This window comes from Ursus arctos, unplaced genomic scaffold (genome assembly GCF_023065955.2).
Source record: "Ursus arctos isolate Adak ecotype North America unplaced genomic scaffold, UrsArc2.0 scaffold_37, whole genome shotgun sequence".
Taxonomy (NCBI): Eukaryota; Metazoa; Chordata; class Mammalia; order Carnivora; family Ursidae; genus Ursus; species Ursus arctos.
Window position 1 is genome coordinate 8,655,073 of NW_026623053.1, and position 24,222 is coordinate 8,679,294.

Consider the following 24,222-nt stretch of genomic DNA (forward strand, 5'->3'; position numbering starts at 1 on the left):
TAATTTTCTATCTGTGGATTTCTTCACAATCGTGGCCTTTTGGAAATATATGGCAATTATATGTTATTGATTTTACTCCATTTTTTTTCTGAAGATTTTTCCTAATCTCCTTTGGAAAAAGGAGAAAGAATTTGATGTGATATATTATAAGGGAAAAGTAACTTTCAAATTCTTCCAGTCAAAGTTATTATTCCCAGCTCTTAATCCTTGTAGGGGAGTAAGGCACCCACTTTTCTACCAGCTTTCACTGTTGCCACCTACATTTCTATTCCTTTTCATCTTTAATGGTACCTCATCTGATTTATCATCTATCCATTCCTGAGACACCTTCAAGTTCTTAAATTTATGTAATATGTTTTGCTATCCGTTTCTTCTAACTCTATTCTTGTCCATTTTCATGTGAACAGTTAAACATAGTAAAACTCTCACTGAATTGCTGGTGAATTTAGAAATAAAAAAATGCACAGTCTTGTTCTGGCTAATATTAGTAAATAAAGTGAAATAGATATACTTTATGATGATCATGATATTCAGTTTTTGCTAAGACAATATGTGTTTGAATATGCAAGAGGGGAAATGTTTTCTCTTAGCTCTGTCCATTACTTAGTTTATTTGAAATGCAATACAGACTCGAATATGTGTACAGATACCTAGATTTCCTTCATAACCTTCCCACTGATTAAAGCATAATTTTTAGTTACTTTTTTCCTCCAACTACCCTTTACTGGTTAAGTGTGTAGTGGAAATAAAATTGGAATATCTTTCATACTTATTAGCATTTTCTCTTTTAAATTACTCTCAAATTCATTTCTGTTGTTTGAATACTATATATGATCCTGCCATTATGAAATTTTACTGCTTTACTCTTATTGAAATTAGTGAAGTCATATTAGAGATGACTAATTTGCCATTTAATGACAGTAATTTCAATTATATTTCTATCCACGTTTTAAACATTTTCAAATATAAATTATGCACACATTTTCTTTAAAAATTTCAATATTGTTTATAAGGGGACACTGGAAAGTACCTTCTTTCATAATATATAAGTATTTGTTAACTGTCTTCTGATCATTTATTTCTCCCTTCTCAGTTTCCTGTAGTCCTACATTTCTGTTCGGTGGTCCTTACTGTTTTAGAGAAACTGCTTCCACCCTGACTCCAGGAATTGGGTATGTGGGCTAAAATAAATATCTCATTCCATACTTCTAGCTTAATTCAGGGATAGTATGTGACTTAAGCTGTTCCAGTTACAATAAATAACAGGTATTCTGCTGGGAGTACTGGGATTAAGAAGCTTAATCTCTCGTTATTAGTTTTTTTTTTTTTAACAAGTAATATATATATACAGAAATATCTGATCTGAGGAGGTAGGGTAGATCACAGTGAAGACCAGTACCACATGTATTAGGTCGCATTCGGTTATGATGTATAACATCTCTTAAATATAGTTGCTATACCAACAAAGTTACAATGCTTGCTCTCATTACATGTCGGCTTCCATTCACTGCCGATTGGTGACAACTCTGCTCTTTTTTCCATATGTCTTTTTCATTTGAGGATTTAGACAGAAGAAACAGTTCCAAATTGGGCGTGTAGTTCTCATGGTATAAATAAAGGCTACTAAGTGAGCCCAGCCACTCAAGTGCTCGGAAGTTATGCTCAGTCATGGCATACTTCACATCCACTCATCTTCCATTAGCCAGAGCAAATCACACAGTCAAGCCCAAGACTAATTGGGCAGGGTAATTAGGATATTAATGAGTAAAGTCAATTTTCCTTTATGTCTAGCTAGTATAACTTTCTGGAATTTTGAACCTACCAAGAGATAATGGTTATTAAAAAAGTAAAGTACAGTTAAATGTTATTAAAAGTTAGATTTTAGTTTTAATTACTGGAAGAAAAATGATGTCATTTTAAATAATGATTTGTCTTTACTTTTAATGAGAGAAATATGCAGTAAGGAGTTCTGAAACATCCAGTGGAACTTCTCTAAATTTACCAAATGTTTCTCCAGATGTATATAAGTATCAAATTAAACTTGCAAATTATTTTGCCTCATGTAGGTTTTTTAATTGAAGAATCATTCATTTTCTTCTTCCTTCAAAATTCCTGACCTTTGGCAGTTGATAATCCTGTAGAGGAAAACTTACTTTCAATAAAGTAATGTACTTGTCTTTCCAGTACAGCAATGGCCTTGCAGCTTCCAACATGTGGATGTGGTGGTGAATGGCACCTATTTTAAAGAATGCTTTTATGTTTTTTTATCAACAGGTTATGTGAATTAAAATTTACTTTTTTAAATCGTATTTTTCCTTTTAAAATGAAAAGAAAAATTGCAATGCAAATCTAAAATTCTTAAAGCATATGCAAGTCCAGACTTAATCTCTTGCTTGTTTAAATATAATTTCCTGAAGCAAACTCGCCAAATATCTGTCTGAAAATTGTGCCTGAAATTTTGTTATACAAATTAATGACAGAAGCTGTGGAGAAGATGGTTTTATTGCTTCATGTAATAATTAGTTTTAAAAATAACAATTATATAATCAGGTGGTAGAAGGTTTAGAATTAGGTAAAAAGAAAAAAGTCGTGTAACTAACCAGAAAGTGGAGGCATAAACAGAAGTTGATTCTGCTTGATTTATGATGATAAAAGTATCAGGTGACTCACATAATCAGCATGAAGGATGAGAACCAGAACTGGGTAAGATCTAAGGAAGCCTATGTAGCCAAGATCGTGCTACAGGAAGTGTTTGCTTAGGATAGCTCCACTGTCGTAATTGTCACTGGGCCTGTGACACTGTGGCCCTGATGCCATTGGACCCATTAGCTGATACGCTGCTAAACGCCACATCTTTGAATGTTTGCTTTATGCCGTAGAACCTCTAACTGACCGATTATCTTTATGTCACTCCTCCAAAGTTAATTTTCCTGGATAGCAACTACTAATTGGTTGCATTGTGTCACATGCTTAATTCTAGCTGATATAAAACATGTCAAGAGAGACGCATTTTCACATATTGTAGTTGTGGGAGGTAATTGCTTGACATACTGGATATTTGCACATTGGGCAGACAAGACAACATAATTGTCTACCACTGTCATTTGTAATTTTATCACACAAAAAATGGGATCATTAGCATTTTTGTTTCCTTCCAGTTATTTTTATTACAATCAGTACACCAAAGAAAAAAAGTTTTCTTAAAAAAACTCAGTTTGGTAAAACAAATCAAAGAGACAAATGGAGTTATCTGCATCATATCTGACAGGCAAATGTTAATGATATCAATATGTAAAGAAATTTAAAAATCAATGTCAGATATTCCAATTAAAAATTAACAAAAGATCTGAACAAGCAGTTCATAAAGGGAATTAAAGTGGCTATTAAACATGTGAAAATATGTCAACATAACTGGTATTGAAAGATATACATGCAAAATCTATCTATCACATGTTGCTTGTCAGACTGGCAAATATTTAAAGATTAATAATACTCATTGTAGGTAAGGGTGTGAAGAAACCAGCATTCTTATAGTAAACTGGTATTTCCTAAAAGAAAGTTTGTTAATAAGAGTAAATCACTAAAATATGAATCTATTTTGACACAGAAATTCTTTCCTAGGGATTTATCATAGGGAAAACATTAAATAAATGTAGGATGATATATGTCAGAGGACACTCATAATATTGTCAACAGCAGAATTAGAAATGAACTAAATGCCAAATAAAGAATTAGAGATAAAGACAGAAAGAAAGGTTTAGAAGTGACTATTAGTCCAAGAAAATATGCAGTAGTTACTTTCATTTTGTGGGATGTTGGGTGAATTTTATTTTCTTCTCTGTATATTTTCTTATTGCTTAAATTTCCTTTATGAACATATATAAGTTTTATAATTAAACAAATAATCTTCCAATTTTATTTAGAATTTGGAAGAGATCATTAGAAGAAATAATCCTACATTATAAATCTGATCTGTTTATGTTTCTGAGTCTTTCTGAAGTGAGAGGATAAGGATAGATAATGAACTATTTCCACGGACCTTGCAGTCTGTGCAATATTTACTGTACAGAATGCTTCAAATCCTAATATGTCATCTTCAGAAGTAAAGTGTAATGGAATGAGGTAGAATCGAGTGAGGTGGTGTTCAGTTGGAAATAACTCTCAACTGTTTCTAAAAGCGCTTGGGCAGTTGTGTGAAAGCAGGTATGTTGGCCAGGTGGGGCATATTTGGTGCCTCTTTGGAATGTAACTCTTATAAATTTTTATAGGTGATACTAAATTGATGCAGAGATCTGAAAGCCAACATCAGTGACAGTTTTACACTGCCAGAGGAAAAAGGGTACAACCCATGATTCCAAAAGAATTTTAAAAGGCATTAAGTGAGGGGAGGAAATCTAAACAGGTAATAAATATATAAAAAGATTCTAAACCTTATTAGTAATCCAAAAAATGTGATTTTAGTTTATCTTTTAAAATTTTTATTTATTTTTTAAGTAATGTCTACACCCAACGTGGGGTTTGAACTCATAATCGCAAGATCAAGAGTCCCGTGCTCCACTGATTGAGCCAGCCAGGTGAGGCATCCCAGAAAAATGTGATTTTAGATCACAGTGAGCTATCTTAATTTATGCAGCAGATTGTCAGAAGTTAAATTGTCAGAAATACGAAGTGTTGGTAAGACGATGAAACAATGGGACCGTGTGCTCTATTGGTGGTGTTAAGCTGGTAAAACCACTGTGGAAAAGTGGTTGACATAATCTAGGAAAATTAAAGATGTATTCATCTTATGATTTTTATCAATCCCCTTCTGTTTGTATACTCTAGAAAAGAACATTGTATGTGTGTGTCATATTTTTATAGTGGTTTTACTAACCCAAAAGTGTATATTTATCATGCAAAAGTTGTGGAGGAAAATACAATAATTATTTCTATATACTCCTCTCAAGCAGTTATCTCCCACAACTTTTCTTTATCTGGCACTGATGGTTCCTAGTATAGAAGGTTTGTGTGTTGGAGTAAAGGAAAGTGGTTTAATTTAGAGAACGGTACAGCTAATATACTCCCAGACAGTCCCTCTCAACTCAGTTGAGAAATGAGTAACTAAAATACTCAGTCTCTAATATGAGAGAACACATGTGTGAGGCAAATAACAACATTAAAGTTATAATATCTATGCCAGATAAAATCAAGAAAAGATATTGAGTATATATACTCTGCTGTTGTTTGGTGGAGTGCTCTGTAAATGTCAATTCGATCCCATATGTTGATGACATTGTTTAGTTCTCCTATATCCTTACTTAATTTTTCTGTCTATATGTCATTGAGAGAGAAGTGTTGAAATCTCCAGCCATAATTGTGGATTTATCTATCCTTTTAATTCTGTCAGTTTTTGCTTCATGTCTTCTGTAGTTCTTTTGTTAGGAGCATACACATTTAGGATTGTATATCTTCTCAGTGAACTAAAACTTTTATCATTATATAATGTCCTTCTTTATGCCTGGTAACTTCTTTGCTATGAAGATTACTTCGTCTGATTTTAATATAGCCACTTTGATTAGTAGTTGCCAGTTATCTTTGTACATTCTTTTACTTTTGACCTACGAAAATTATTGTATCTGAAGTGAGTTTTTTATAGACAGCATATACGTAGGTCATGGTTATTTATCCATTCTGACAATCTGTCTTTTAATTGCATGCATAGATCATTTAAATGTAATGTAATTTTTGATATATTTGTACTTAGGTCTATCAGTTTTTTGTTTTATGTTTATTCCTTCTGTTTTCATCCCTCTGTGTTACTTTTCTTGCCTTCTTTTGGGTTATTTGAAATTTTTTTATCATTCATTTCTCTTTTGTGATTTTGACTATATATCTCTGAATTTTTTTTTATTGGTTGCTCTAGTGATTATAAAATATTTACTTTTCATTTTACTTAGAATCCGTTTTTTACTACTTCGGTTGGAGTATAGGCTCTTCCTATCTTATTCTCTCCCACGTATGCTATAGATTGCTTATATATCTACATAAATTCAGAATATCTTTATTTCACCTTCATTCTTGCAGGATATATTCACTGGATATAGAATTTTGGGCTGACAGTTCTTTTCTTTCAGAACTTTAAAATGTGCCTTTTTTTGTTTGTTTATTTGTTTTTTTTCTGTTTGTTTTTTGTTTGTTCTGTTTTGGTTTGGTTTGGTTTATGTGGTTTCTGATAGAAAATCCCCTCTGAGTCATTGTTTCATTGATACGTTGTTTTCTCTGGCTATCTTCAGATTTTTTTTTTTTTTTTTGGTATTTAATGTACAATAGTTTGATGATGACATATATGGATATGGATTTCTTGGGGTTAATCCTGTTTTAGGCTCACTCAGCTTCTTGAATCTATAAAGACCTTTTGCTTAACTTGAGATGTTTTTGACAGTTATTTCTTTAAATATTTTTTTCTTCTCTCTGTAACTCTGATGACATCAATGTTAAACTTTTTTTTATTGTCCCATAGTTTCTGTGGCTCTGCTCATTTTTTAAAACTTGATTGAATAATTTATGTTGATCAGTCTTCCAAGTTTACATACTCCTACCTGTCATCTCCATTCTTGCTGCTGAGTCCATTCATTGATTTTTTTCTTCAGTTATTATGTTTTCAGTTCTAAAGTTTCCATTTAATTCTTCTTTATATCTTCTGTTGCTTTGCCAAGACTTTCTATTTTAAAACTCATTTTAAGTGTTCAAGATTGCTAATTCAAGCATTTTATAAAGGAAAATCTGTTAGATTATTTCAACATCTGTGTCATCTCATTGTTGGCATCTGTAGTTTGTCTTTTCCCTTATGAGTAGGGCTTTTCCTGCTTCTTCATATGCGAATTAATTTTGGATTGCATTCTAGACATTTGGAATTTATAAGACTCTGGATCATATTTAATCCTATTGAGAGTATTGAAACGTATGTTTTAGTAGAAAATCAACCTGCTTATGTTCAGGCCACGTGTTCTGCTTTGCCTTCTGTAAGCCATGTTTCTAATAGCAGTTCAGTTTTTGAACGTTTTGTAATGCTTTTTGGATATTTTCTGTGTTTGTACCATCCAGTGTTCATCTTGGAAACTTGGATGGTGGTCTGCCCTTTATTCAGGTCTCAGTTTTTGTTATTCTGATTAGGATAAGTGTCACACCTGTGCTGCTGGGAATGAGCCTTGATGTTCATAGACAACATTTTGGGTTGTTCTTTGAGTTCTTTTGTTTTGTTTTGTTTTTTAGTTCAGGCCAGAAATTTGGTATTGCAGTTATTGTGCTCATTGCACAGTTCCGTTTTTGAGCCTGCATTTAGTACCAAGTGATGTGAGGACAGAAAGAAGAAACAAGTAGTGAGGGTTAACCCCACTCACTTGGAACCACAGCTTTCCCAAACAGAGAGGAAAGTCCACCTCCTTCAGAATTTTTTTTTATTTTTTATTTTTTTAATTCCAGTATATTTATCATGCAATGTTATATTAGTTTCAGGTGTACAATATAGTAATTCAGCTATTACATATGTTATTCAGTGCTCATGATGATAAGTGTACTCTTCTCTTGCCCCTTCACCTAAACCTTTCTATAGTTATGAGTCTCTTTTTTGGTTTGTCTCTTTTTCTCTTTGTTCATTTGTTTTGCTTCTTTTTTTTTTTTTTTTTAAAGATTTTATTTATTTATTTGACAGAGATAGAGACAGCCAGCGAGAGAGGGAACACAAGCAGGGGGAGTGGGAGAGGAAGAAGCAGGCTCATAGCAGAGGAGCCTGATGTGGGGCTCGATCCCAGAACGCCGGGATCACGCCCTGAGCCGAAGGCAGACGCTTAACCGCTGTGCCACCCAGGCGCCCCCATTTGTTTTGCTTCTTAAATTCCACATATGAATAAAATAATATGGTATTTGTCTTTCACTGACTGACCTATTTCACTTAATATTATGCTCTCTGGCTTCATCCATGTTATTGCAAATGGCAAAATTTCATTCTTTTTTATGGCTGAGTAATATTCTATTGCATATATGTACCACTTCTTCTTTATCTGTTCATCTATTGATGCACCCTCAGGTTGCTTCTATAATTTGCCTATTGTAAATAATGTGATAAACATAGGGCTGCATATATCTTTTTGAAGAATCTCTATACTGTTTTCCAGAATGGCTGCACCAATTTGCATTCCCACCAACAGTGCACAAGGGTTCCTTTTTCTTCACATCCTCACCAATACTTGTTTCTTGTGTTTTTGATTTCAGCCATTCTGACAGCTATAAGGTGATATCTCATTGTGGTTTTGATTTGTATTTCCCTGAGGATGAGTGTTGTTGAACATCTTTTCATGTGTCTGTTGGCCATCTCTGTGTCTTCTTTGGAGAAATGTCTGTTCATGTCTTCTCATTTTTAATTGGATTATTTGGCTTTTTTTGGTGTTGAGTTATATCAGTTCTTTATATATTTTGGGTAATAACTCTTTATCAGATATGTCATTTGTGAATATCTTATCCTATTTGTTACATTGTCTTTTAGTTTTGTTTATTGTTTCCTTGCTGTGTGGAAACATTTTATTTTGATGTATTCTCAATATTTATGTTTGCTTTTGTTTCCCTTGTTTCCAGAGACATATCTAGAAAACTGTTGCTATGACTGATGTCAGAGAAATTAATGCTTGTGCTGTCCTCTAGGATTTTCATGGTTTCAGTTCTCACATTTAGGTCTTTAATCCATTTTGAGTTTATTATGGTGTATAATATAAGAAAGTGGTCCAGTTTCATTATTTTGCATGTCACTGTCTACTTTTCCCAAACCATTTCTTGAAGTTGAAATGACCATGTAATCGTGGGTTTATTTCTGGTTCTATATTCTGTTCCATGGATCTATATGTCTGTTTTTGAGCCAGTACTATACTGTTTTGATTACTACAGCTTTGTACTATATCTTGAAATCTGGGATTGTGATACCTCACGTTTTGTTCTTTTTAAGATTGCATTGGCTATTTGGGGTCTGTTATGGTTCCATGCAAATTTTAGGATTATTTTTTCTAGTTCTATGAAAAATGCTGTTGGTATATTGATAGGGATTGTATTAAATCTGTATATTGCTTTGGGTAGTATGGATATTTTAACAATATTTATTCTTCCAATTCATGAACATGGAATATCTTTCCATTTGTATGTGTAGTCTTCAATTCCTTTCATCAGTGTTTTGTAGTTTTCAGAGGATAGGTCTTTCACCTCCTTGGTTAAGTTTATTCCTAGGTATTTTATTTTATTATTATTATTTTTAGAAGTTTGCTATTTTTGGTGCAATTGTAAATGGAATTGATTTCTTAATTTCTCTTTCTGCTACTTCATTATTACTGTATAGAAATGCAACAGATTTCTATATATTGATTTTGTATCCTGTGACCTTACTGAATTCATTGATCAGGTCTAGTAATTTTTTGGTGGAGTCTTTAGGGTTTTCTATATATAGTATCATAACATCTGAGATAGTGGAAGTTTTGTTTCTTCCTTTCCAATTTGGATGCCTTTTATTTCTTTTTGTTGTCTGATTGCTGTGGCTATGACTTCCAGTACAATGTTGAATAAAAGTGGTGAAAGTAGACATCCTTGTCTAGTTCCTGATCTTAGGGGAAAATCTCTCAGTTTTTCACTACTGAGTATGATGTTAACTGTGGGTTTTTCATATATGGCCTTTATTATGTTGAGGCATGTTTCCTTTAAACCTACTTTGTTGAGGGTTTTTATAAGGAATAGATGTACATTGTCAAATGCTTTTTCTGCATCTATTAATATGATATTTTTTTAATCCTTCCTCTTGTTGATGTGATGTATCTATGTTGATTAATTTGTAAATATTGAGCCACTCTTGCATCCCAGGAATAAATCCCGCTTGATTGTAGTGAGTGATTTTTTTAAATCTATTGTTGGATTTGGTTTGCTAATATTTTTGTTGAGGAATTTTGCATTTACGTTCATTACAGATATTGGCCTGTAGTTCCTTTTTTTTTTGGTAGTGTCTTTATCTGGTTTTGGTATCAGGGTCATGCTGGCCTCTCAGAATGAATTTGGAAGAATTCCTTCCTTTTCTTTTTTTTGAAATAGTTTGAGAAGAATAGGTATTAACTTTTCTTTAAATGTTTGGTAAATTTCCCCTGTGAAGCTGTCTGGTCCTGGACTTTAATTTGTTGGGTGTTTTTGTTGTTGTTGTTGTTTTTTAGATTGATTGATTGATTTATCAGAGGGAGAGAGAGCGAGAAAGTACAAGCAGGGGGAGAGGCAGGCCAAGGGAGAAGCAGCTCCCTGCTGAGCAGAGAGCCTAGTGTGAGACTTGATCCCAGGACCCTGGGATCATGACCTGAGCCAAAGGCTGTCACTTAACCGACTGAGCCACCCAGGCTTCCCATGGGTGGTTTTTTTTTTTTTTTTTTTTTGATTACTGATTCAATGTTATTGCTGGTAATCCCTCTGTTCAAATTTTCTATTTGTGATTCAGTTTTGAGAAGTTACATGTTTCTAAGAATTTATCCTTTTCTTCTAGGTTGTCCAATTTGTTGGCATATCATTTTTCATAACATTCTCTTATAGTCCTTTATATTTCTGTGGTGTCAGTTGTTATTTCTCTGTCATTTTTGATTTCTTTAGAGTCCTTTCTCTCTCTGACTTTTTTTTTTTTGAGTCTAGCTAAAGTTTCATCAATTGTTAATCTTTTCAAAGAATCTGTTCTTGGTTTCAATGGTCTATTGTTTTTGTTTGTTTGTTTTTAGTTACTATTTTGTTTATTTCTAGTGTAATCTTTATTATTTCCTTCCTTCTACACTTGTGGATTTTGTTTGTTTTTCTTTTTCTAGCTCCTTTAGGTGTAAGGTTAGATTGTTTATTTGAGATTTTTCTTGGTTCTTGAGGTAGGCCTGTATTGCTATAAACTTCCCTCTTAGAACAGTTTTTGCCAAAGATTTGGGAACATTGTGTTTTCATTTTCAGTTGTCTCCATGTATTTTTTTATTTACTCTTTGATTTCTTGGCTGATTCATTTGTAGTTTCATAGCATATTATTTCCTCCATGTATATTTGTGTTCTCTCTAGATTGTTTTTTGTAGATGATTTTTAGTTTCATAGTGTTGTGATTGGAAAAGATGCATGGAATGACTTCAGTCTTTTAAAATTTTTTGAGGCTTGTTTTGTGGCCTAAGGTGTGATGTATTCTGTAGAATGTTCCAGGTGCACTTGAAAAGGATGTGTATTCTGCTGTTTTAGGATGGAATGTTCTGAATATATCTGTTAAATTCACCTGGTCCATTGTGTCATTCAAAGCCACTATTTCCTTATTGATTTCTTGTTTGGATGATCTGCTCATTGATTTCAGTGGGGTGTTAAAGTTCCCTACTATTATTGTATCACTATCAATTACTCCCTTTTTACTTGTTTTTAACTGCTTTAAATATTTGGTTGCTCCCATGTTGGTGCATAAATATTTATAATTGTTAAATCATCTTGTTGTATTATCTCCTTAATGATATATAGTGTCCTTTGTCTCTTGTTGCGGTCCTTGTTTTAAAGCCTGTTTTGTCCAGTATAAATATTGCTACCCTGAAATAAGTCAAGCAGAGAAAGACAATTATCATATGGTTTCCCTCATCTATGGAACATAAGAACTAGGAAGATCGGTAGGAGAAGAAAGGGATAAAGAAAGGGGGGGGTAATCAGAAGAGGGAATGAAGCATGAGAGACTACGGACTCTGAGAAACAAACTGAGGGCTTCAGAGGGGAGGGGGGTGGGGGAATGGGATAGACTGGTGATGGGTATTAAGGAGGGCACGTATTGCATGGTGCACTGGGTGTTATACGCAACTAATGAATCATGGATTTTGTAGGTAGCATATAGATGAGTCTTGCTTTTTAATCCATTCTGTCACTGTATGTCTTTTGATTGGAGTGTTTAGTCCATTTTCATTCAAAGTAATTAACGATAGTTACTTATTTATTGTCATTCCATTACTTGTTTTATGGTTGTTTTTGTGGGTCTTCTCTGTTCCTTTCTTCTCTTGCTCTTTTCTCTCATGGTTTGCTGGCTTTCTTTAGTGATATACTTATTTCCCTTTCTCTTTATTTTTTGCAGTTCTGTTACCAGTTTTTGAGTTGTGGTTACCATTAGATTTATATATAATATCTTATCCATATAGTAGTTTATATTAAGTTGATGGTGGCTTAAGTTTGAAACCATTCTTTACTCCTCTCCCTGCCATGTTTTAGGTATACAGTGTTATACTTACATCCTTTTATTTCATGAATCCCTTGATTGATTTTTACAGATATTCTTAATTTTACTGCTTTTGTGCTTCCTACTTTTCTTACTCCTATTTATGGTCTTTCCTTTCCACTCAGAGTCCATTTTAACATTTCTTGTTTAGTGGTCATGAATTCTTTTAACTTTTGTTCATCTGGGAAACTCTGTCTCTCCTTCCATTCTGACTGATAGCCTTGTTGGATAGAGTATTCTTGGTTGTAGGTTCTTTTCCTTCAACACTTTGAATATATCATGTCAGTTTCTTCTCTTATACAAAGTTTCTGCTGAAAAATCCATTGATGGCTCTATGGGGATTCCCTTGTATGTAATTGTTTTGTTTTTTTTTTTCTTACTGCTTTTTATTTCATTTTTTAAAAAGATTTATTTATTTATTTTAAAGAGAGAGTGAGTGAGTGCATGTGTTCCTGTGGGGGAGAGAAGAGAGAGAGAATCTTCAAGCAGACTCCTCACTGAGCTGGAGCCCAATATGGGGCTCAGTCCTATGACCCATGAGATCATGACCTGGACCAAAATCAAGAGTTGGACGCTCAACTGACTGAGCCACGCAGGCACCTCATTTTGCTGCTTTTAAAATTCTTTATTTCTATTTTTTGCCATTTTAATTACTGTGTGTCTAGTGTGGGCCTCCTTGGTTTGATTTGTTGGAGTCTCTCTGTGCCCCCTAGATCTGGATTTATGTTTCCTTCCCCAGATTCAGGAAGTTTTCAACTATTATTTCTTCAAATAAATTGTCTACCCCCCCATTCTATCTGTTCTTGTTCTTGGATCCCTATAATGTGAATGTTATTGTGCTTGATGGTGTTGCTAAGTTCTCTTAATTTATTTTAATTTTTTTTCATTTATTTTTCTTCATCTCTGATTGGTTCTTTTTGGTGGTTTTTTGTTGTTGTTGTTGTTGAGGATCTCACTGAGGTCCTCCACTCTTTTTTCAAGTCCAGTGTATATCTTTATGACCATTACTTTAAATTCTCTATCAGTAATATTACTTATTTTTGTTTCATTTAGCTCTCTTGCTGTGATTTTGTCCTGTTCTTTCATTTGGGACATATTCCTCTGTCTCCTCATTTTCTCCAACTCTGTGTTTGTTTCTCTGTGTTAGGAAAGTCAGCTTGTCTCCTTTTCTTATGAAGAAGAGGTCCTGTAGTCACTTGCAGTGCAGTGTTCCCTGTCCACCAGAACCCAGCACTTTAGAGGTGTCTCCTGTGTGTATTCCATGAACCCTGGGTTTTTCAGTTTAATCTGCCTTGGCTTTCTTTGCCTGTTCTTGGTGGGGTTTGGTCCCTGTGTTGTTAATTTGCCAGGTATTTTTTATATTTAATTAAATGGAAGAATTTATACATGATAGTTTTGTTGGGAAATCTTGATTATTTTGTAGAAGTAAAAAACTGACATTAGTTTATTGCTCTATAATAGGCAATATCTCATATCCATTCATTATAAGAAAGCCAAATCATAGGCTGAGGAAAAGATTTTGTTTTCCATTTTGGAAAAATATATACCTTTGCTTCATCCATTTTATCTATCCAGTGCAGAGGTACAAATTAAAAGAATATCTATCCAGTGCAGAGGTACAAATTAAAGAAGAGTTGAGAAACATTGTATGTTTGTGCCTTTGTATTACAATCGTATCAGTTTACACTTGGGATTCAGGTAGGAATGAGTGATGAGACTGGGCTAGTGTTAACTATCTCAGTTTAAATAATTAATCAACTGTGGGGTCCCTAAGTGTTATGCCTAACTAGTCTCAGGGGTCTTCCAATTTATGGATTTTTGTGGCAAACATCTCATTAATACTGATTATACATTATTTGGTAAAGACTCTTTATTATGAGTTATAGTTGCTTGGTTAGATAGAGAGTAACCTTGGTCAGATCTGATATTTTTTTTAAGTTCCTGAGTTACTTTTGAAAGAAGAATTTGATCAAGTCCTCAGATATCTTTGAAGAAAGAGGAATGTTTACAAACTAACTGCTAATTATTTTTCCCAATATTATTTTGTTTTTCTTGATTTTTTTTCTTTCATTAGGAATAGATTACCTTAAAATTCTTAATATTAATACCTAATATTTCACGAATAATGGAGCTGATAGTTAAACAAATTGTGGTACATCTACCAAAAGCATGCAATGCAACTGTTAAAAATAATGAAGTAGCTTGCAAGTGTGAAAAACAGGCCAGTAATAATTGAAATGAAAAAAAAAGGTGCAGAGCAATATTTAAAGTGTGCACGCACTTCTGAAAAGATTGCAAATATATAAAATTAGAGAAAGGTAGATAATCTATCTAGATAGATCAATGTGTACCAAAATATTAAAAGTTTTTACTTCTGGAGAGTAGGGTTGTAGTAGGAGCACTTCTGTTTTTTACTTTTTCTATTTCTTTGTTGCTTAAATTTTTATAGCATGCATAGGTTAGTTTCATAAGAAAATACAAAGAGGATGAATTGGAAAGAAAGAGATGAATGGCTTGTTGCCATCTGGGAATGCCACAGGGCTCTGTCTTATGCCTTTATACTGTTGAAAAATGTTACCAATTAGTTAAATGAAGTCATATACAAGAAACTTACCATGTTTTTGGATGGAAAAAAATTGGGAAGGACAGTTAAGATAGCTGATTGAATCAAGTTTCAACTTTCATAAAACTGGAATATTGGGTTGAAACTAAGAGTAAAAACTTAGGATAAGTTTAAGGATAAATATTATTTATCCTTAAATAAGGATAAATAAGGATAAATATTATTTATCCTTAAATAAGGATAAATATTATTTACTCTTTTTAGGCATAAAGAATTGATTAATTATTTTAAGATATGGATATACCTGGTTTGTACTTCATGTGGATAAAGATTTAGCTTCTGTGAGCTCCATATGAACTGAAGATGTGATACCCTTGCAATTTTAGATTATACAGGTTTCAGGAGTTGTTGTGGTGCTCTGTTTTGGTATATCTGGATTATTTGTTCTGTTTAGTGTGCTATACTTTTTAGAGAAACATTGCAAATAGTGTGCATCCAGAGGACAGGGTTCAAGATGGTGAAGGATGTATAAACCCTGCCATAAATTGGGAGTTCTTCAACTTAGAGAAGAGAGAATTAAGGGGAGATAGGATGGTTGTATTGAAATATTTGGAGGTTGTCTTGTGACAGTATTTTCTTTTGCAGATTTGGAGAGCAGCTATGGTACCAATTAGAGAACCAACAATGTGAGTTTGACTTGTGTAATAAAAAAACTCCCAGTTCTTGGACATTGAGCAAAAACTAGATAATGTACACAGACACAATACAATGTATTCTTTACTTGGGCAGGATGTTGAATTAGGTATTTTCTAATATTAAAAAAACAACAAATCCAATCTAAGATTCTAGGATAATGATTATAGACTATTTTCATATATAAGCAGAATAGGTAGTTAAACCTGTAAGGATTTTAAACTCACACATTTTACAGAGATCTGTGACTGTGTACCAGAAAATTATAATAAGATTTGTACCAAATGATTTGTTTATTATTTTTTCCTGAACTTTTCAAAATAAAGAATAAAATTCAAAGATGTCTTAATTTATATACATATCTGATACAACGGTGTTTGAAGAATAAGCACTGCACAGATAGGGGCTCTCTTCTGTATCCCATGTATGCAGGAGAGTTCCTGAGACATAGTAGGTGCTCAGTTTTTTTTTAGAAGCAATAAAAAGGGAGGGACTTCAGTATCAGAATCAAGAATAGAGTTACAGAGGGATGGGATAGATTTGGTGACAGGGAGAGGGGATATGTTGGAAAGGCCGAGATTAGAAATCTAGGGACATCCGTATATCAGGTAAATAATTTATATCAGAATATGGGACATTTGGGCATTAGTATGTATGTATGTATTTATTTATTTATTGAGAATGAGAGCAAGAGCAAGTGGGGGCATGGGCAGAGGGAGAGGAGGAGAGAGAATCTTAAGCAGGCTCCATGCCCAGCACAGATGCGAGGCTCATTCTCAATGTATGCCTTTATGAAAAATACTGACAGTTTCTTTATGAATTGCCCCTTATCCCCTGTCTTGTGTGTTGAGTTTGAATGTTTAAAAATGCTGGTTGTAGCTCCATTGAACTGACTGTTTTGTCCTTGTCAACCTAGGGAAGGAGAAGAAAAATCTCTTTTTTAAAGTATTTATTTATTATTTTTTTATTTATTTACTTACTTACTTACTTTTAAAGATTTTATTTATTTGAGAGAGAGAAAGCACAAGCAGTGGGAGGGATAGATGGAGAGGGAGAAGCAGACTCCCTGGTGAGCAGGGAGCCTGATGTCGGGCTTGATCCCAGGGGCTCTATCCCAAAACATTGAGATTATGACCTGAGCCGAAGGCCGATGTTTAACCAGCTGAACCACCCAGGCCTCCCCTATTTTTATTGAGGTATAATTATCATGTAGTGTTATGTTAGTTTAAGTGTACAATATAATCATCAAACAATCCTGCACATTCCTCGGTACTCCTCATGGTTTGTGTACTCTTAATCTCCTTTATCTGTTTCACTCATCCCCCTACCTATCTCTCCTTTGGCAACCACCAGTTTGTTTTCTGTATTAAATAGCAATGTAACAGGATAGATGGTAGCTACACTTGTGGTGAACATAGATAGTGTAATGTATAAACTTGTCAAATTACTAACTTGTAAACCTGAAACTAACATTGTGTGTCAACTATATTCAATGTAAAAAATGTTTTAAAAACATTTCTGTCTCTTTTTTGCTTTGTTCATTTGTTTTCTTAAATTTTATGTACAAGTGAAATCATATGGTATTTGCTTTTCTGTCCTTAATGGATAGGGAGGCAAGTGGTTTAAATTCTTAATCCCTTGAACTTGAACACTTCCAACATATCCAAGGTTCTTTCTCTCAAACAGTTCAGTTGCCTGACCATGTCTATGTATTGAATATTTTGCATGGGATCCTTTCCCCTTTTAATCCTCATGGTCTTTGTTTCAATTATTATTTTAGTCCCTCTGAGACTCCTCTATTTCCAACAGAATATAAACGTTCTCAGGTCTTAAACTTTAGGAAAAAAACACATTCATCTCATCTTCCTTCCTGGAACACCTTTTTAAATGTTGCCCCAATTCATGAAGGAACGTTAGCTTTGATGGAAAAAGAACAACAATATAGCCTCTAGTCATCTCTACTTTTTCTTTGCTCATTCAGTCTTCTACTCATGTCAGTCTGGGGTTTGTTTTTACACACTCTTGAAATTCTCACTGTGGAACCAAATGACATCTAGGTTGCTAAGTTTGGTAGACCCTTCTCAGTTCTTTTACAGACTTCTAGATTGTGGTTCAGTTACATCTACAATACAGTTGTTTTCATTCTATTCTAAGAATTGTTTTTATCCAATTAGATCTATAGCTTCAAACTTGTTTCCTTGCTACTAGTCTTGTGACCTCCAATCTGTCCTACAGACTCTTGCCAGAATCATCTCTGAAAACATGTTTGATCATTTCAGTGCTGATTAAAAACCTCTGATGTTTTAAGGATCAAATTTAAGCTCTTCTGGCCAATAGCCTTTCAGTATCTGGCCCTTTCCTCATACCCCTAGTCTCATCTTCTTTATTCCACTTTATACACATGTGCCTAAATGTGCCAAGCTGTCAATTCTGTACATTTGTATATCCTGTTCACTCTGTCTAGAGTATTCCTCTGATTTTTCTGTGCCTGGTTAACTTCTGTATATTGCTGTGGACTCAGGTCAACTTTTACCTCTTTTGAGGCATCTTAATCTCTATTCCTCTGTATAACCCATGTAGGAAGTGCTTCTCTGGGTTTTTAAGGTATCTTGTGTATACTTCCATCACAGCATTCACTTCTGTATATTTTTTTATTTGTTTAAGCCTTTCTTTTAGAGGACAAGAATCATACTTTTCAATTTCTCTGTCTTCGGTCAATTCTTAGAACTTGCTCATATAGAATAGGCATGACTTGTATAAGGAGGTGGTATAATTATTTAAATGAATGAATTAAAGGATGAGTTTATTGTCCTCTAGTATGAAATTATGACTGGCTTATTATTTATTATTGTCTGCTTCTAGAGGGACATCATAGTAAGGATTGATTTGTCAGTGTTCTAGTTTAAGACAAACTTTTGTCCTCAACTCCTACCTATTTTGTATATATACTGCTTCTTAGTGAAACTGCCCCCCAATTTACCATGCTCTGCTACTTAATAACTTACAGAAATCCTCAGTTGCTAGATGGTTTTTCAGCTTCTGAGTTACTACATGCACATTGTTTAATCAATCTCTCTCATATTATGCACCAACATGAGTCTCTGGGCAGAGACAGAATTTATTTGGATATATGGTATATCATTTAGGATCAAATTCAGCACCATTTAACTAAAACTCTAATAGTGTCTTAAAATATTTAAAATGAGATAAATGTATTTTTTTTCTCTCATTTATGAGCTGCTTAAGATAGATATGGTGGTTCTACAAAATCATCAGGGACCCAGACTCTTTTCAGTTCATGACTTCCTTATCTCTAGGCATGGCCCTAGATGGTTACTAGAGCTCCAGTTATCACCAGTATATTTTGGGCCGCAGAATGGAGGCAGGGACTACAAGAAGGGCATGGCCCTACCATAAAGAAATCCTCCTGGAAGGTCTATAGGATATTTCTTTTATTTCATTGCTTATAACTTACCATGAATTGAAAAATAGTTCTGTCTAACTTGATTAAAATTCCACTAATTATGTGGCTTGAAGTAGTTACTTTATCTCTTTAAAATCCATTTTCTTCATTTCTAAAATGTGCTCATTTCATAGAAATTCTGTAGAAATTATAAGTATGCACTTGAAGCTCTAGTATAGTGACAGTCACATAGCAGATTCTCAGTAAATAGTATTCTTATTGTTATTATAGATGAGATTATTGAGATTCAGAGATATTATAGCTCCTCCAAAGCACCACAGTTAGTAATAGTTAAACAGTAATCTAGATCGATCTGACTCGAGACCTCTGTTCTTACAAATACAGTGAAATTTGTCAGAGACTAGAATCAAGAGCCTTTATTTTCTGGTTCAACCCTTTATGTCCTGAATTGTGATATCCTTTTGGTCTAAGTTTCTAGGATCATTGAAGATACTGTTGAAACAGAAAGTCCTAGCTTCTTTGTTTTGATTTATCCAAATACTTGCCTTGCTTTACACTTCTTTTTTGTGGATACTTGGCTGAAATCAACAGCATTAATCGAGTGTGTAATTCTGGAACCATCTAAGAAAGCTAAAATCATTTAAAATTAGTTGGGGTTTAGTAACTAGGTTGAACTTTGCCTTTGTCAGGCAGTTTCCAGCTGACTCACTGCAGCTGCAACAATTGACATCATTTTGTGCCTTTCTTGCAAAGACTAATTTGGCAGGCAGCACTCCCAGTGGAGTGGGTTTCAGAGCCTCAGTGAATCTCAGGGTTGGAATGGACTTGAAAGGTCATGAAATTCAAACCTTAATGTAATGATTGAATTGGATTACATCAACCCCACCAAGTGATTTTCTAACCTACACTTGGATGAGTTCAGTGACAAAAAATAGTGAAGATTTCCACATGGGCTGAATTGTGTAACCCATTCTATATAAGAATAGCTCTGACTTCCTATATTGAAATGAAGCCTTTGCTCTTTAACCTTCTAGCCACTAGTACCAGTTCTTCTTTTCCTTCTTCTTCTTCTTCTTCTTCTTCTTCTCCTTCTCCTTCTCCTTCTCCTTCTCCTTCTCCTCCTTCTCCTCCTTCTCCTCCTTCTTCTCCTTCTTCTCCTTCTTCTTCTTCTTCTTCTTCTTCTTCTTCTTCTTCTTCTTCTTCTTCTTCTTCTTCTAACCCCCCACTCCCCCCCCAGTACTATCCCTAGTTCTATCCCTAGTATAATATAGTCCTTATTGGAACTTTACAGCCTTTCAAATGTTTGAGGACCATCACCTTGCCTCGGTTTTAGAATTTTCTCACTGCTAAAAACCTCTGATTCCTTTAACTTTTTCTCATTTAACATGGTTTTAATTTCTTTCACAATGCTGTGTTCTCTGCTAAATCAGTTTTGATTTGGCTAAATTCTTCTTAAAGTATTTCCCTCTTATCCCAGGAATGAATGAAATCCTGCAGCTATAAATTGGGGGAATTGCCTAATCAAACTGTCTTGGTATAAAGTAAGAAGGGAGTTGCTTGAAAATTATGGAGACTGGTGAGAGGTTAGAAAGTGATCAAATTGCTGAGGCTTTGCTGGCCCTCCTACAACTAGAACAATGTGATATGTTAATTTTGTACTGTGAAAAGCTCAAAGCCATGACAAAGTCATAGTGCTCTTTAAGCAAAGAGTAGAGAAAGTTGGGTTGTTTATCGTGATAGTTCAGACTCCCTCTGCTTTATTTTATTTATATGGATCCCTGATTTTAGTCCTGAGTGATCTCATTAGGATAAGCAGGGTGGGATACATGCATGGATGGATGGGCAGCTGTTTAGGGAGATTGTCCTTCAGGGAGCACTTGGGTGGCTTAGTCAGTTGAGTGTCAAACTCTTGGTTTTGGCTTAGGTCATGATCTCCGGGTCCTGGGATAGAGCCCTGGGTCTTGGGGCTCTGTGCTCAGCGGATAGTCCGCTTCCCCTCTCCCTGTCCCCTTGCCCCTCCCCCTGCTCATGTACTCTGTCTCTCTCAAATAAATAAAATCTTAAAAAAAAACACAAAAAACCCAAGATTGTCCTTTAGTACATATAGATTTAAAGCAAACCCCTCAAAATCATTATTTCTGAATCTGATAAAGTTCTGAGTTCTGTATAGAATTAAAGCAACAGTTTCAAGTCTTTTAATAAAATACATCTTTAGTAACTTCAGAAATCTGGCTCTGCTCTTGAAGAACACTTAACTGAAGTAGGACTTGGTAATGTTTCATGTCTGTGACTAAATAGCTGTGCGTTATTTGAAAAAAAATCACTCACCATCTCTGTTTATGAAATTGGTGAAAATGGTTTCTTTTTATTGTATAATAAATATGTAGTGAGGATAAAATGGATAAAAATATTTTCAATACTCCAACTAGTATTTAAGGAATGATTTTCTTATTTAATGTTCTGAGAACTGGAGATTCAGTGGGGAAAAAGTTAGACAAGGGCTGTGTCATTATATAGCTTATATATTTATAATAAAACTTGGCATCAGTTTAATGGGCCTTGCAATACAAAGTACTTTAAAATAGTTTTTGAATCCCTAAATTTTTTCTTTTATATTGATGTTGTCATTTCTTTCTGATACACATTTAAAAAATACCCCTAGTTTTAAACTAGAGTTTACTCCAAATTTTTAAAAATCACATAAAGCTTTTTTTTCTACATGGAGAAAAATGACTTATGTTAAAGTTTTTATTTATACCCTAGAGATTATTTCGCTTTGTTTTGTAGTCATTCTCAGTGCTTAACTGACACTAATTACTGAAAATATTGCATCTTCCTCATATGCTATTCAGAAGATATGTTAACATGCTTAGAATATATCATAATTCAAAGAGCTGTAGGGCAGCACCGATTATGCAAGTCTTATGGATCTGGAGGCCTAATATTCCAAAGTTGACCCATTTTTTACTTAATATATTGGAATAATTCTTATTGAAAAAGAGGCACAAGTAAGTGATTTCCTTTTATTTCTTTCTTCATAAATATCCTGGCAAATATAACAAAAATCTGCAACTTATGAATTTCATATATATATACACATATATGTATTTTTTATAAAAACAATTTTGTGTTTTAAAAGGAAACTTCATTTTCATTGAATCATATTTTTATATATTTGCAACTTTGAGAGTTTTAAAATCTTTTTATATAGCAGTATATAACATCCTTCAACTTATGTAAATTCTAAAAATCATACACTGGTTAGAGAAATTCTAAAATGGATATTGGAATTGGGTTAGAGTATATCTTAATTCTTACATATTTTCTTTGACGTGAATAAAAAGGGCATTAGTGTTAATTTCATGTTGTATTTAGCAGGATCATATTTTAATATATTAACTATTGTGTTTCCCCCAGGAATATTTGCTTCCCTAAACTACACTAGACCTTGTCCTCCTTATGAGATATCTATTGCCTCAAAGAGATACATTACAGATTTTGAGCATCTGAAACCTCAATAGATATGAGAACATGATAGTTTTGGTCATCAAAAACTTCAACCTGAAGAACTTTTTGGCATAAAATTTATTTCATAAAAAATAAATATGAAAAAAATGCAATATCAATTCAGAGAAAATTCTGTCCCTGCCTCCCTCCTCCCAGATCAAATAAAATTTCCACTGCCTTTTAGAGAGCAGAATGGGAGTAGATGAAGTAAGGGACACTTAGGGATATATGTATGTGTGTTTGAAAAGGTGGCCTTTGCCTTTGATTCTCTTCTGTACACTAGCAAACTACCAAAATGGATCTGGTCTTAGTCTTTTTCCTTACCAAGAACAATGTGACAGTGTCTTTATTGGTAATTGGTATGTCTAGGGCAGTCAGTCAATGTGAGGCACCCTTAGAATTTCAAATGTTTTCTGTGTGTCCAAGGATACAGACATAGCTAAGAGAAAGCACAATCCAAGAAGCCTCATGTTCAGGAATGTGGGATATCATAAATGGCTTGGACCAGAAAATGATTGAGGACAAGGTGGGGTCAGGAGTAGCGATCTGTCTGCAACTTGTATGGATTGAAGATTTAATATAGGATGGGATAATAGTTATCAGAAGCTAACATTTATTGTTTACTTGGCAGGTGCCAAGTATTCTAAGCATTTTCTATGTACTATCTCACAGATTCTTCATGACAACACTTTTATGTAGACTACACTTTGTTATTTCCATTTTTATTGAAGACAAAACTAAAGTACAGAGAGATTAAGCCACTTGCCTGCACTCTTAACCACACATCTACTGCTTATTCATGAGGGGATATACATGTTGGTGCATAGATGGCAATGACCTAGGATTAGATGCCTCCACCACAGATCCTTAGACCTGTATTACTCTGACTCTGCAGAGCATTGACTCAAGCTAGTGTATGGTATTGAGGCCCTGAAATAATAGAAAACCATGAAATAACTGGAAAACTCCAAATAGACTGGGTAACTCTGAGTAACCCCGGGTAGAATATGTCTAGATAGAAAATGTTAGGTTATGGAAAATTTAAGGTACATTTCTTGCACACCTGAGTTTGTGACCAGAGTTTCATCTCTATTATATAATGTTACAAAAGATGGGGTAGAAACAATAGCAAAAGGAACTAAAACTAGTGACCCAGTAAAAGTTCACAGACTCTAGCACCCTTTCAGGATCTCTTGGAAGAGAACATCTTTCAATATACATTTTAGAGAATGCTCCCCACAGTATAGCAAAAATTTTACCATTGTTTGCTGTATAAAAAGGCACTCGCGGAAGGGTCTTGATAATTGTTATTTACAGTGGCTTCGGAACAGTCTCTTAAACTATACCTTCATTTATCCTTGAATTTTGCATACTACCTGATATGTGAACTAAAGATTAAATGTCATTGAAATTAAAATCCAATTATATATCAGATTATCATTTGGTTACAATTATCAATCCAGTTTTTCTAGGTTTGTTACAGGCTTGTTCTGTTGATAAACCTTAGTAATTTAATTTATTTTAGATTTCTTTAGAAGTACATTGCTATTTAGCAGTTTGAAGGTTAGAGGCCTAGTCTTTGAAAGTATAATAATCAGAAGACTTTTGGGTTTTGCTAAATTTTAAGAATCTTAAAGATGTGGGTATATTTTGCATGATGTGCTTTGTTTTTTCCACGTGAGAATACATTATTCATGTGTTTTAGAAGGAAACATACGATTATATATTAATTTACCTGTATGCATAATTGGATTTTGTTTTAAAAACAAGGGATATACATAT

At 34.0% G+C, this 24,222-nt stretch overlaps 2 long non-coding RNA genes across 2 annotated transcripts in view; both read left to right on the forward strand.

Annotated features, from left to right (window-relative positions):
* Window positions 1-24,222, forward strand: part of LOC113266082 (uncharacterized) — a 634,890-nt gene that overhangs the window by 133,346 nt on the left and 477,322 nt on the right. The gene's annotated exons all lie outside the window — the stretch shown is intronic.
* On the forward strand, window positions 1,091-15,504 carry LOC130542545 (uncharacterized). The gene is made up of 4 exons (XR_008957175.1): window positions 1,091-1,172; window positions 4,269-4,402; window positions 4,495-4,574; window positions 15,462-15,504. It is a non-coding gene; the product is annotated as an uncharacterized LOC130542545 (long non-coding RNA).